Source organism: Stegostoma tigrinum, chromosome 2, assembly GCF_030684315.1.
Source record: "Stegostoma tigrinum isolate sSteTig4 chromosome 2, sSteTig4.hap1, whole genome shotgun sequence".
Classification (NCBI taxonomy): Eukaryota; Metazoa; Chordata; class Chondrichthyes; order Orectolobiformes; family Stegostomatidae; genus Stegostoma; species Stegostoma tigrinum.
In genome coordinates this window covers 21,247,222-21,260,579 of record NC_081355.1, presented here as the reverse complement: position 1 = coordinate 21,260,579, position 13,358 = coordinate 21,247,222, and the positions used below count along the sequence as shown (strand labels likewise).

Genomic DNA, 13,358 nt, shown 5'->3' with positions numbered 1-13,358 from the left:
CTCACAGCACCAGGGACCCAGGATCAATTCCAGCCTCAAGTGACAGTCTGTGAGGAGTTTGCACATTCTCCCCGTGTCAGCGTGGGTTTCCTCCGGGTGCTCCAGTTTCCTCCCACAGTCCCAAGATGTGCAGGCTAGGTGGATTGGCCATGCTAAATTGTCCGTGGAGTTCAGGGTGTGTGGGTTATAGGGGGATGGGTCTGGGTGGGATGCTTCAAGTGGCGGTGTGGGCTTGTTGGGCCAAAGGGCCTGTTTCCACACTGTAGGGAATCTAATCTAATCTAATCTAAGCACATGTAAAAGTAAAAACGTTTGGATCCATTTTTAAGACAAAAGTCCTTGTGCCAACTTGTACACAGGTAGTGTTTTCCAACGTTTGGCTTGTGCGCTTGCTCTAGGTCCAAGCATAATCCACAAAACATTCGTAATAAATCATAACAATTAAGAATAAGTTATAATAATTACTGGTAAATTAAAAATAATCAAACTGTGTTTTGACATTCATAATTTCATCATTTTAATAATTGAATAAATAGAAGCAAAAGACTTACATGTAAACATTTAAGCACTAATTTATTGATACATTTATCATAAAAATCAAATCATAAACACAGTCATAAAATCAGAGTCTCACAGCGTGGAAACACACCTTTTAGTCCAAGTAGTCCATGTCAGGCATAATCCCAAACTAACCTCGGCACTCCTGCCTGCTCGTCATCCATATCCAAAAATCCCTTCCTTTTCACGTACTTATCCAAATGTCTTTTAAACATTGTAATCGTACTCACTTTCACCATGTCCTCAGGAAACTCATTCCACACATGAATCATCTCCTATGTAAAAAATTTGCCCCTCCTGTCTTTTTTTAAATCTCTCTCTTCTCTTAAAAATGTTCCCCCAAGTCTCGAAATTCCCCATCGTAGGGAAAAGACAACTGCCGTTATCCCTATCTATACCACTTATTATTCTATAAACTTCCATCAGGTCACCTCCCAATCTCCTACACTCCAGTGAAAAAGTCCTAGCCTACCCAGCCTTTCCTTTAACTCAAGTCTTCCACACCCAGCAACATCCTGGTAAATCTCTTCTGAACCCTCTCCAGCTTAATAATATCCTTCCCACAACATGGCAACGAGAACAGCACACAATATTCTAGAAGAGCTGTTACTAACATCCTGTACAAGCTCAACATGATGTCCCACCTCCCATACTCAAAAGGTCTGAGCAATAAAGGCAAGCATGCCAAATACTTTTTTAAACACCCTGTCTATATGTGATGCAAATTTCAATGAATTATGTACCTGATGCCCTAGGTCCCTCTGTTCTACAACACTATCCAAAGCCCCACCATCTCCAAGATTATACGTGGGGTCTGAAACTTTGGGACTCTGATCCCTGAAAAAGTAACATAAACTTTTCCGTGAGGTGTGTAAAAGAGTTATATTGTTTTAGGCCAAAAATCATTGGGTTGGTTTTCACAAGATTTACTTTTACATGAGCATATACGACAACAGAAAAATCAAAAATCAGAAAGTAGTATGCACTGAACAAATATAGTGCAAGGTCAACCACGAAGGTAAAATTAGCATAGTAAACTTTTCTGAGGAGCATTTCCTACATTACACCAGTGATTACATTTAGAAGTATTTCAAAATCGTTCCTCAGCATTGTTTTCTCTACTCAAGCACTTTGAGCATTTTCACAAGTAGCCTTCTTTCCATCTGAAGCACAAAAATGGGGCTGTTTGCTGATGACTACACAATGATCAACTCCAGTCATGACTCTCTCACAGTAGAGAGCCAGACAGACAAGGTGAGTCGAATGGCATTCTTTTATACCACTCCCAGGCTCATATGCAGCCACTCTCAGGCAACATTGAGAGGTGGACTGATAAAGGACAAGATACATTAATGCTACACATCTGCCAGGTCCAACATGCGAGAATCTAACCATCTCCCCATGACATTCAATGACATTACCAATGCTGAATCTCCTGCTATCTGTGGGTTATCATTGACCAGAAACTGAACTGGATCAACCATATACAAGACGGTTGCTACAGCAGATCAGAGGCTAGAATTCTGTGATGAGTAACTCATCTGCTGCACCCCTTAGTGCCTGTCCAGCACTGACAAAGCACCATTCAGGACAGTGATGGAATGCTCAGGTACATGGGTGGGATAGGTATAGAGGGACATGAGCCAAAAGGGATCAGTTTAATTGTGAAAACTGGGCAGCATATGCAAGTTGTGCCGAAGGGCCCGTTTCCCTACTTGTAGGCCTCCATGAGTTTATAACTTGCCACTTGCCTGGATGCGTGCTGCTCCACCAAAGACTGAAGAAACTCAACAGTTTTCAGAATACAGCATCCCATCCAGTACCTTCAGCACTCATTCACTTCTCTACCAACACACAGTGGCAGCAGGAGCGAGTACTATCTACAAAATGCATGGCAGCAACTCACAAAGACCTCTTCGACGGCACCTTCCAAACCCACAGCCGCTAACACTTAGAAGGATTAGGGTAGCAAATAAATGGAAGCACCATCACCTACAAATTCTCTCCAAGCCACACCGTCTTGACTTAGAACTATAATAGCCATTTCTCCTCTGACACTGGGTCAAAATCCTGTAAGTCCTTTCCTGAAAGACTGCAGCGGGTCAAATATGCAGCCCATCACCTCCTTTTCAAAGGCAATAGCGATGGCCGATAAGTATTGGCCTATTCAGCAATGACCACATCACATGAACAAATATTTTAGAAAGCTATAAAAGCACTTTGGGATGTAGAGGTGATGTATAAATGCAAGCCTTTCATTGGCTTTCTTTCAAACAAAACACAACAATTCTTCATGTTATAAACTACACGCATAGTAGTGCAATGTTTATATCACTTCATTGCAAACTAGAAATGTTGAATGAATAATTTGAGTTCCGATCTAACCAAGGCAGTATTTGAAATCTGCATGCAACAAACTGAGAAATTAAAAACTGGTAATAGTGGAAGTAAACATTAAAGCAGCTAGAATATTGCAAAAACCCAACTGGTTTACTCATGTAGGAAAGGAAACTTGCTGTGTTCACACCATTTGGTCAATGTGTGACTCCAGTGTTGTACTATGATTGGCAACTCTTAATTGTTTTCTGAAGTATCCCAGACAACCACAAAGTTGCAATAAATTAGTGCACAGAATAACCACATTGACAACAGAGGTTCAAGGAGTCACCACCACTTTAAACTGGTAGAACAGGCCACAAAGCATCCAGGCAAGACAAATATTAGCCTTGACAGGGAATCACATTCGAGAAACTTTTTTAGATTAGATAAGATTGGATTCCCTGCAGTGTAGAAACAGGCCCTTCAGCCCAACAAGTCCACACCGCCCCTTCGAACATTTCACCCAGACCCAACCCCCATTACCCACACACACATGAACACTACAGGCAATTTAGCAATGGCCAATCCACCTAGACTGCACATCTTTGGACTGTAGGAGGAAACTGGAGCACCCGGAGGAAACCCACACAGACACGAGGAGAACGTGCAAACTCCACACAGACAGTCGCCCAAGGCTGGAATCGAACCTGGGTTCCTGGCGCTGAGGCTGCAGTGTTAACCACTAAGCCACCAATATTTTTGCATATTTTTCCTTAGAAACTTTGTCTCAATATTGACCACTTACATTTCTTTAGCTACTTTAACAACGGATTAGGATGTATCCTTATTTTTCATACAGCCACAAGGGAAGTAAGTCAGATTATCAAAACCTTGGTCAGAGAGGAAGATCGAAGTACAGAAAATAGGTGGAAAGACAGGGAGGTTTTAAGGATTGAATTCCCAGACTAAGGTAGGTGAATGCACAGACATCAATGGTGTGGCAAAGGAAGTGCTGCACTAGAAGTCAGAACTGGAGAAGCAAAGAGCTCAAAATTGTGATAAGCATGGAGGGAGGTTCCATGCCTTTCTTATGTCAGGCCCTCGGGGTTACACATGTTAGGAGGTAGGCTGTCATGCCCCTAAACCCTTGTTAGCAGCCCATCTTCCAACATAACATGTTGAACATCTGCTCCACATAAGGCTTCATTGATTGTTCTAAAATTTCTTGTACCCAGTTTTTATCCCAAAGTCAATAAGCTGCACTGACTTAAACCTGATTAACCTTAACACAGAAATCCCAGTTAAAATATCCTGGAGCACAAATTGCCTAAATTGACATGGCTTAGAATAAGCTCGTGTACTTACACATCATTTTCAATAAGCAGCCCTGTACAAGAGGCCCAGCAACACACACTTTAATCTATCTGTCCTGTTCTTCTGCCCGATGACAGTGTGACTCCTGCAGCCATTTACAGGAAATGAGGTCTTACTTGTAGCAATGCCCAGCAAAGTATGGACTGCTGCCAGAAGAACTGAAGGCAAAACTTACAGTATGCATGTCTGAAAGCTCTAGTGACGCAGTTGTCAAGTGAGAATATCTGCTCTGTCGTATACAGAGCCAACAATTATGGCAGCATTCCACACCCTTCACACTGACTCAAAATAATTATGTAACTGAATCCTTTGCCCTCTCAGGATATCATTGCAAACTTTGTATAGAGATTTTTGACCATTTCATAGATGGTTCTTTCATTTGTAACAAAACATGAATTCTATACATAAGGTTTTATATTTCTCAGTTTTGCATAAAATCCATTAGAAGAATCCAGAAAAAGTAGTAAATTTTTTTTAAATTTTGTTTCAGCAAAAGGCACATATATGAAAAAAACTCCACGTCTATTTATCATCATCTTAGTTTTGTCACAAAAGTTTCTTTATATAAAACAGCATGTGAATATATTTGTTGGAGTCATCAAAAAGTGGTTTTAATTCATTTGTGGGATAGGAATAAAAGAGAGTTGCATTTATATAGCACCTTTCATAACCACAAGCCATCTGAAAGCATTTTACAGCCAATCTATACTTCTGAGCTGTAGTCACTGCTGTAATGCATGAATGGCATCATCATCTAGTTTAGCATTTATTGTCCATCCCCCAAAAATGTGGCTATGACTCTTCCTAATTGACTGCAGTTCACACTGGTAAAGATACTCTAAAATTGTCATGGCATTTCAATGTGTGTGTGTGTGTATACTGTGTCTTACAAACTGTGAATCTCCATATTCTCATTGAACTGTGAAAATTGCTGCTTAGAATGGTTGAATGCAGGGGCATGATCACAGCATATGTTGTAGTCTGTCCTTTCAGTGGAATGTGTAAGGAAGCATTTGAAGAATTCAGTCCCCTCAATACACTATCTTCAGATGTCTTTGCTTTTTTTTAAAAAAAAAATTCATTGATGAGATGGATGATATTCATTGTCAGTTCCTGTCTGTAGTCCTCTTCTTAAACTGATGGAGTCCATGTGGCGGAAGCTGCTTTCACAGTGCTTTGAAGAATGGAGAATCTGATCCAGGTACAAGTATTAGAGGGTCTGCTGTCATTATACAATTCTCCATTATTCCACTAATATATAGATATCAATTATCTTTGAGGTTCCTGGTCTGTCAAATTTTGGAATCTACAATCAGAGTATCAGAGGCAAGTGAGGAACTCAATCAATGCATATTGCATAAGGGGAGGACATTTCAGGCCATAATACTTGTGCTAACTCCTTTAGAAAGCGGTCCAATTAGGCCTATTCCTCGAATGTATCATGCAGCCTAACAAATATTTGCCTTTTCAAGTCATGCACACAGTCTGGACAAAGTTAAATAGTTACTCGATAAGATTCAAGAGAGATTTATCATTGTTGGAATCCTTTGTATTTTTCTTTTTTTTAAAAAAAAGTTGGGGCTAAAATGAGACAAATCTGTTTCAAAATCCAAAAGAGTGGCTGCAGTTTTGACACCCAAGCCAAGCATTATGTAAACAACTGTTTGAACAAGCATGAATTGGATTCCGAGTTGCAGATAATTTGGAGCTGAGTGGGTGTAGAAGTGTAGCCGTTACTGGCAAAAGATGTTGACTGGTCTACGAGCTAGTGACCAGTCATCAATGATAGTAGTTTTTGGTTCTTCCCAGCTTAGGAATACACTCTCTATTTTCTTCAGTATATTATAAATGTGAAGAAAACCTGTTTATCTTTCCTGCATTAGTGGTTGAATGCCATAAGTTTCAGTCAGAGACTTTTAATAAACGGACCAGCGGAAGCAACTGAAGAAAGATGACTGAAGCAACATACTGAGCAGCAGAAGAATGATTAAGATAATCTCAACAAAAAAAACACCTGGGAACGAAGACTTCTGGACCGTCCATAATTTATTTGACCCTGTGTGCGTGTGCGTGGGGTTAAATTTAAGTATTACATGTCAATGGTTTATAAGTGTTTATCTACAGGAAGGTCTAAGTACTTGTGATGTTTTGTGATTCTTGTTCAGTGCAGAAATTTTCTATTAAGTTGGATCTGAAGGTCAGGTAAATTGGAGAACTGCACATACTTTACATTTTGTAATGACTCTTTATCTCAAGAGGGTTGGAATATAAAAGCAGCGATGTGCTTCTGAGGCTTTATGAGACTCTAGTTAGGTCCCATTTAGAATACGGTGTCCAATTTTGGGCACCACACTTCAGGAAGGACATACTAGCCCTGGAGCGTGTCCAGCGGAGATTCACACGGATGATCCCTGGAATGGTAGGTTTAATGTACCATGAACAGCTAAGGATCCTGGAATTGTATTCATTAGAGTTTAGAAGGTTGAGGGGCGATCTAATAGAAACTTACAAGATAATGTATGGCTTAGAAAGGGTGGACGCTGGGAAGTTGTTTCCATTATACGGGGAGACTAGGACCCGTGGGCACAGCCTTAGAATTAGAGGGGGTAAATTTAAAACGGAAATGAGGAGACATTTCTTCAGCCAAAGAGTGGTGGGCCTGTGGAATTCATTGCCACGGAGCACAGTGGAGGCTGGGATGTTAAATGTCTTCAAGGCAGAAATTGATCAATTCTTGACCTCACAAGGAATCAAAAGCTACGGGGAGACTGCAGGGAAGTGGAGTTGAAACGCCCATCAGCCATGATTAAATGGTGGAGTGGACTCGATGGGCCCAATGGCCTTACTTCCACTCCTATGTCTTATGGTCTTATGGACTCCAGGAATAGGGTGGCTTGATTTTTTGCCTGCTTCCCGAGTTAGTCACAACACAAACATGATACCAGGAGAGAAGTCTTACAAATAGCAGGCAAGACTGAAAAGGCCATAGTTCGTTACACTAAAAGAAAAAAAGGCAGAGGGATGTCCTGAAAGTAGTTTTCAAAATCATGAACAGATTTGACAGCCTAGTTGGGAAGGGATGATATTGATGCTTTTAGACAGAATGCAAAACTAGGAGTCATAAATTTCAAGTATTCTCTCATAAATTCAATAATGAATGCAAGAGAAACTTATCTACCTGGACAAAGTAGCCAGAATATCGAAATTCCACCCACATTAAGTAGTTGAGGTGAATAACATGGATGCACATAAAGACAGGTTACATAATGCAGGAGCGAGAAAAGAAATAGAAAGACACATTGATAGGCTCATGAAGTCATAATCACTGGTATTGGTCAGTTGGACATTGGAATATTTTGTTTTTTTCAAGATGCGACATAAACTAACTTAAAGTCATGAATAATATCAAAACTACTTTTTAAAATAATATAAACTGAAGTTTTCCCAGGCACCATCAGTTCTGAGGAAGGGTCACCAGGCCCAAAATGTTAACTGATTTTTCTTTCACAGGTGCTGCCAGACCTGCTGGGCTTTTCCAACAACTTTGTTTTTGTTCAGAACTACTTTATGTATTTTCTAGCTGAAAACTGCTAATTGAATTTTAAAAGACTGAAATGGTATTCTAATGACTTATAGCAGCTTCTAAGATGGCTTAACCTCTGCATGACTGTGAATCATGAACTTCAATGTCGTTATGATCCTAGCTAATAGTACTGCTGGGCACTTCAGATCCTAGAATAAACGCCAGCTTGACTTTTTTTTGTTAGAACGTGGTGGTTAGTCTTTGAAACATATTCACTTGGGGCTGCAGATTTTTTTTATAAAATCAAAAAAAAGGGTTTATTACACAAAAGAAAAATAAGCTTGATATAGAAGACTGAATGATCGTCAATCACACTGAAAAACAAACTTGCAACTGTTTAACAACACAATCCATTAGGCATTCCAGACTAGTGAAATTACAGCCCTATCTGAATTCCTTAACTTTCTACTTAACTGACTCAATGCAGTTCCTGTGCATTTGGCAAGCCAGATATCCGAGTGTCTAAACTGCCTCTGTTCTAATAGCTGCCTCTTTCAAATTTCTAACCAAACTCTCTGGATTGGAAGATTCACAAACTGAACTCCTCTGTTGAGGGGAACTGGTTCCCTGAACTACTTCAAGGGAGAATCTAATCTTGTTTGTGAACTCAACTCAGGTGTTTCTGAACTGAATTACAAAAACTTGCTCAATCCAAGATTCTTCTGAACTGAAAACAAAGATATGTTTTCCGTATCTATTGTAAATTCAGAAGTATAAGCATTGTTCTGTTAACACCACAGGGAACTGAATTACTTGCTTTGTGACAAAATGCTGGATTTAGATCACTGTTCTATTAAGAATATCCTTATTTTTCTTTTAAAAAGCTCTCACAGGTATAACCAACACCTATTTACCTCTCTTTTGAAATCTTAATTCCAACAGTTACATTAATATTATCTATTCATGTTCACAAAATTGAAATAGAGTCAGCCTATTAAAACTCCACAAGAAACAATTAACTTGAAAGAGGGACATCACCTAACCCAATCACAAAGCATTCCAACAACATCTCGGTGATCAAGCAGTTGATGGTCAAGCATTAGACAAAGCATCTCAGTCATTGAACTTTCCTGAGAAAGGAATTAACCCAAACAATCTTATCATGTGATCCATATACCTGGAATCCACTATCTATCCCCATCCTTGGATAAATGGTCAGGCGGAGGGAAGATCATCCGACAAACCGAGTAGTTCTATTTCATAGTTTAGAAATTACTTTACTCCAGGCCACAAAACAGATGCTGAAGAAGCAGAAATCCCTATGTGCGCCATTCTTCTTTTATTCATTTTGGCCTGCAAGTTTGAGCCCTGTCTGCCAACCTGCCACTCATCCACAGGCATTGTGTTGAGAAGTAGCTCAGTAGCTGCTGGCACTAGAAGGACAGATTGAAAGTTACCCATCAACCATCAACATATTTGATTAATCTCGCGACTGAATTCCGAAGGTCCAACAAGCTCAACCTGAAACTATCCAAGTCATCAATCTACAGGCCCCATATGCATTTAACTTTTATTAGACTCCAAAAAGACAGCTTAATCTACCTAATCATTCTAACTTTTGTATGCTTGTGGTTGAGTACATGGAGTGTATGAAAGACAGAACTCATTTTAGATTATTTTAATTAAAGCAGGTTAGGTATAATACTATTTCCCTTTCCTTTTTAAAATGTTAAAAGAAACCTGTTTGTGTGTCTTTTATATCACATCTAAATAGTTAAACACCCCTTGAATTAGCAATCAGAAACACATGTTCTCAAATGAAAGGAAGGGATCTATTCCATGACTCTTTACCTGATTATAACAAAATGCAAGTTGTGCGATTAACTTGTTTTGTGCTGTAATTTCAATCTAAGTCAATATGAATATTTATCCAAGAAGAAAATAACATCTGCTGTAAATGTTCAGTTAGACCTAAAATAAGTATCTATTTCCCTGTTAAGTGAGTATGTTTATGTTTTCAAATGGAATAAATTCCTGTAATGGACAGAAAAACTATTTGCAGCTGGAAAACACACACTATTCATCAGATTATGCAACAACCTTTCTGTGCAGGAGGTATTGCATTTCCTCTCAAATTAGCTCATACAGTTGCTATGCAATGACTTAAAATGTTGTTTTTCTGAGTAGTCCTCAAATGCATTATTCATAACTGACCGATTTGACCCATAAAAGAAACTCTTGGTTACTGACATTCAGTAACATGGAGTAAAAGATAACCTCCACTGCTGCTATTTTTGAATTAGTTTTTCTTCAACGTGCAATAACAACATGCAGTTTAACAGGAACAAAAACAGAAGTTACTGGAAAAGCTTAGTGTATCTGGCAGCATCTGTGGAAAATAAAATCAAAGTTAATGTTTCAGGTGCAGAGGCCCTTCCAAGGGCCATCACATTTGATTTTGCTGCACAGATGCTGCCAGATACACTAAGCTTTTCCAGCAACTTCTGTTTTTGTTTCTGATTTATAGCATCTGCCAGTTCTTTCTATTTTTAAGCAGTCTAACAGCATATATGAGTGCAAACATGGATACACATTTCTAATGTGTTTGGTGTTCCTGGGCTCATCACAGTAGGCTAGTGTTCCAGAGTTATAAGATCAAACCACATCATGGCAAATTGCAAAATTAAATAAAATCGGGTAATCTGTGGTATTTGAATGCAAGAATTTGGATTATTGCAAAATCCAGTTACTTCACTAAAGTTCCCAGGGAGAGAAGCTTGCCACTCCTTTCCTATCTGAATTATATGTAACAATATTCTCCAACTCAACAGCCTGTGACATAGTCACAGAGATCATTAGATTTGTCTTCTCAGCAAAGTGCCAGGCATGGCATTAAAGAAAGATTTCTATTCGTACCACACCTTTCATGACCTCAGGATCTCAAAAACATGTTACAGGAAAAGACGTTTAGTCTCTGTTTTAATGTGGGAAATGCAGCACCCAAACCGCACATAGCCAAGATGTCTGAATTCAGTAAAGTGGTCATGACCAGATGATTGGTTTTAGGATGTACACCCATGTCAGGGCTTCCCACTGTTGCCATCACAAACGCCAGGCCACTCTCCCTAGCCCAGGCCCCAGTCTGCTCTAAAGGTTCAGGCCAGTGTCCCAATAACCAGCCTCTGGGGCTGTCTCCCTATCTCAACCCCTCGGTTCTCTCCCTCTCTTCTTCATAAGCCTCTCTCAGGATCCTCTCTCCAGGCCTCCAACCACATAATTCTTTGTCACTCCTATGCCTCAGGGCCTTCTCACCTCCCCACTCAGCCAGAACAGGACACCCTCTCCCCTCCCCATTCTGCCCCTCAAGTGCATTGCCCCAGTACAACCCCTCCTCATGCAATTTTCAGAGGTTCCCCTTCTCTCCATCCTCCCCCATTCCCTACAAAATATCTGCGTACCTCTTCCCTTCCCCTACCCCTCTCTTCCTCCCCCCCACCCCGACCCTTTCCCATCCCTCTCACCAGCCGCGGTTCCCATTAGCTGCAGCTTTGTGTAAAGGAATACCCTGAGGAGTGGAGGGGACCCTCTGTCAGGGCTGGTCTCGGACTTTACCCTGGGTCACGGGCCTTTTGCATACTCCCTGCTCCACCCCGTCCCCGCTCTCACCTCGAAGCGGCTGCTGCCGGTGATCGGGCCGATCAGCTGGAAGCCCCCCAGCTGCCGGGAGCGAAGCGAGTCAGAAGCACCGGCTCGAACTGAACCAGGAAACAGCGGGCAGCTAACTCCCAGAGAACATCCCAACTAACTTGTGGGAGGTTACCCTCACCCTGCCCCCTTAGCATTGCTGAAATGGCAAAAAATAATTCCTCCCCCCCCGCCATGTACTTCATTCCCGGTTAATATTTATGTTTAATTTCTTGGATTTTTTTTACATGTGCTAAAACATGCATTACAATGTTTAAAATTATCACAGTCCTAAAATAATTAGGTGATGGTGTTTTGTAACAATGATTTACCCTTCCTTTACAAGCAATTGACCTTGAGTAGAAACACCATCAAACTTAATAATTTGCAAACTTCAGTTTTTAACTGTAATCACCAATGTAGCCTTTGGACTGCACTGGTGATTGAAATAGTGGCCCATTTGGGACGTCTAATAAACGAGGGTGTTGGGAGAGAGGAATTGAAAGTTACCATGCGCTGGTGTGAAAGACGAGTTGAACCGTGGGACAGATTAGCTGTGATCCTGTTGAATAGCACAGGAGATTTGAGGGGCTGAATGGTCTGCCCCTACATTTTATGCTGGGATAATTGTAGTAGAAGGGGCACAGAGAGGTTCTGAAGTGTGTTCAAGCCAATTTGCTGCAACAAAGTATGTTTCTAATCTAATTATGGAGTGGGGGGGAGATTTACTTGGATTTTGTTTCTGAGAAACGAATCAAGTGCACCAAGTGTTAGAGAACATTTGGGGAATATAACAGAAGTGTTATGGTGCAGAAGGAGGCCATTCAGCCCATCATGTTACACTAGCTGTCACAGTGAGCATCTTGACTCATATCATGCTCCTGCCTCTTCCCCATTTCTTCCACATTGTTAGTGAATAGTGATCACACTATCATCAGGTTCAGGTTAACCATAGAAAAGGACAAGGGGTAATCAAAAGTAAAAAGTAGATCAGAGGATTTTATGGTGGTGGGAACAGATGTGCCCCAGTTATACTGGAATCAAAAGAAGTTTAGAAAATAATGGGAGGTATGGATAGAGTTAATGGTAACTATCTTTTCTCTAGGATGGGAGATTCCAAGACTAGGGAGCACGTTTTTAAGCTAAGAGGAGAGATTTTTTAAAAAGACATGAGAGGCAAATTTTTTATAGAGACGGTGGTTTGCATGTGAAATGAACTTCCTGAGGCAATGGTGGATGCGGGTACAATTACAATGTTTAAAAGATATTTGGATAGATAAGTGAGTTGAAAAGGTTTGGAGGGATATGGGCCGGAAGCAGGCGGTGGAACTAGTACAGTTTGGGATTATGTTCAGCATTGACTAGTTGAACTGAAGGATCAGTTTCCATGCTGTATGGCTCTATATACAGACAAAACTGCAATGGGTCCTTTAAAGAGGAGACAGTTTTAGATAAATTTGCACCATTTGAAAGTTAGGGGAGGCTGAGCCAGGGTGACAAAATAGCAATTCCGATAAAAGAGGGAGAGGATCAAATGTTGGGTTGATAACATAAATGAGAACCAGTCTGAATGTGAAAAGTTCAGAGGGGAAGTGTGAAAGGAAATCCAAGTCAAAGAGGAAGTATACCAAAAGATTGGCAGCCAAGAGAAAAGAGAATCCAATAGCATATTAAGCAGTATTAGTATATAAATATTTTTACAAGTTCCAAGAAATGAAGCATTTGGGATCCAAAAGAGATCGATTCTTGAAGCCAAATGCCATGACTGAGGTATTAAAAGAGTACTCTGCTCCTGTCTTTACTGAAGGTGAAGATACCAACATCATAGCTACAAACTGAAGGGGAGAAAACTTGATAAAAAGGAGTTTTTAAAATAGGTTGTTGTACTTATAAGTTGATA

At 40.4% G+C, this 13,358-nt stretch overlaps 1 protein-coding gene across 3 annotated transcripts in view; it reads right to left on the bottom strand.

The window, feature by feature from the left end:
• LOC125448602 (nucleotide-binding oligomerization domain-containing protein 1) overlaps positions 1-11,562 on the bottom strand; it is a 61,858-nt gene extending 50,296 nt beyond the window's left edge. For 2 of the 3 annotated variants that reach the window (XM_059652774.1, XM_059652783.1), the window contains exon 1: positions 11,441-11,562. The gene's annotated coding sequence lies outside the window, so the exon portion shown is untranslated. Of the gene's footprint in view, positions 1-4,242; positions 4,356-11,440 lie in introns of those variants that run through there. The other variant, XM_059652775.1, reaches the window with a different exon arrangement.
• Positions 11,563-13,358: the final 1,796 nt, after the last annotated feature.